At 46.6% G+C, this 1,726-nt stretch overlaps 1 pseudogene; it reads left to right on the top strand.

Annotated features, from left to right (window-relative positions):
- The first annotated feature begins 227 nt into the window (after positions 1 to 227).
- On the top strand, positions 228 to 1,278 carry LOC125101145 (sorbitol dehydrogenase-like; annotated as a pseudogene).
- Positions 1,279 to 1,726: the final 448 nt, after the last annotated feature.

Genomic DNA, 1,726 nt, shown 5'->3' with positions numbered 1-1,726 from the left:
TCCAGTTCCATCCACCTCGATGTAAATGGTAGTTAGTCATCTTTTCTGATGGCTAAGTAATAGTCCATTGTATATAGGGACCACATCTTTATCCATTCATCCATTGAAGGACATCTCAGCTCCTTCCATAAGAAGAAAAGTTTTGGTCATTAAAATGTCACATTACTGGACCAGAACCATCATGCATCCTATGGAGTGTAGCCTCCTCCCAGCAGGGAGAAAACGACATGGAGGTGGCCGAGCCTGAGAAACTCTCTCTTGTGGTGCACAGACCTAGAGACCTGAGCTTGGATAACTATCCTATCCCTGAACCAGGCCCAAATGAAGTGTTGCTGAAGACACATTCTGTTGGGATCTGTGGCTTAGATGTCCACTACTGGCAGCATGGTCTAATTGGCCATTTTATTGTGGAAAAGCCAATGGTGCTGGAGCATGAAGCTTCAGAGACAGTCATAAAAGTGGGATCACTGTTCAAGCACCTAAAACCAGGGGATCGTGTTGCCACAGAGCCTAGTACTCTGTGAGAAATGGATGAATTTTACAAGATTAGCTGGTATAATCTGTCACCATCCATCTTCTTCTATGCCACACCCCCTGATGACAGGAACCTCTACTGGTTTTATAAGCACAACGCTGACTTCTGCTACAAGCTTCCTGACAATGTCACCTTTAAAGAAGGGGCGCTGATTGAACCACTGTCTGAGGGGATGCATGCCTGCCAGCAAGCTGGAATCACCCTGAGGAACAGGGTCTTTGTGTGTGGAGCTGGGCCCTTGGGACTTCTCATTCTGATCATGGCCAAGGCAATGGCTGCAGCTCAAGTGCTGGTGACTCATCTGTCTGCTTCTCAGTTGTCTAAAGCCAGGGAAGTTGGGCCTGATATCATCCTCCAGATCTCCAAAGACAGCCCTAAGAAAATCATCAGTAAAGTGAAAGATCTCCTGGGGTGCAAGTGAAAAGTGACCATCGAGTTCACAGGGGCAGGGCCCACCATCCATTCGGGCATTGATGCTTCTCATTCTGGTGGGAACCTGGTGCTCGAAGGCCTGGGCCCTGAGAGGAGCCCTGTGCCCCCAGTGCACGCTGCCATCCGGGAGGTGGATATCAAGGGTATGTTTCAATATTGCAACACATGGCCAATGGAGATTTTGATGCCTCCTAGTCTGTGAAAGTAAAGCCCTTAGTAACCCATAGATTTCCTCCCTTTCTGAAACAGCCAGAAAGGGATTGGGCTTGAAAGTCATGCTCAAGTACAACCCCAAGGACCAGAATTCCTAATATGAACTGGGCTCTGCCCTCATCCCCACCCCCCATCCAAGCCACCTCAGTATCTCAGGGTGGGGGGGCTTTGATGCAGAAGATTCTTTGGAGTAACAAAACTAATTAAAATAATTCATTATAAGCAGAGAGCCTTACCAAAAAAAAAAAATAAAAAAGTCACACTACTGGCCATGTGGCAGAGTTTTCCATATTGCTTCCTATAATTGAATACATTTTTGGGGTGGTGAAGAAAATGTGGCTCAGAATAGTCAAGGGACTTTTCCAAGGTCAGAAAGCCATGAATCACCTTTAATAGGACTGGAACTTCGATATTCTCCTTTGAGTCCAGCACTCTTTCTCCTAAATCCAGCAAATGGACTATGAGGGGAAATAAGAAACTATAGGAGGAGTGGTCGGGAAAGCAGGAAGTGGGGCACTTGGTTTCACTTACCCAGTCCTACAAAAT

Source organism: Lutra lutra, chromosome 5 (genome assembly GCF_902655055.1).
Source record: "Lutra lutra chromosome 5, mLutLut1.2, whole genome shotgun sequence".
NCBI classification, from domain to species: domain Eukaryota; kingdom Metazoa; phylum Chordata; class Mammalia; order Carnivora; family Mustelidae; genus Lutra; species Lutra lutra.
Note: the sequence above shows the minus strand (reverse complement) of the source record. Positions and strands in the feature narration are given on the sequence as shown.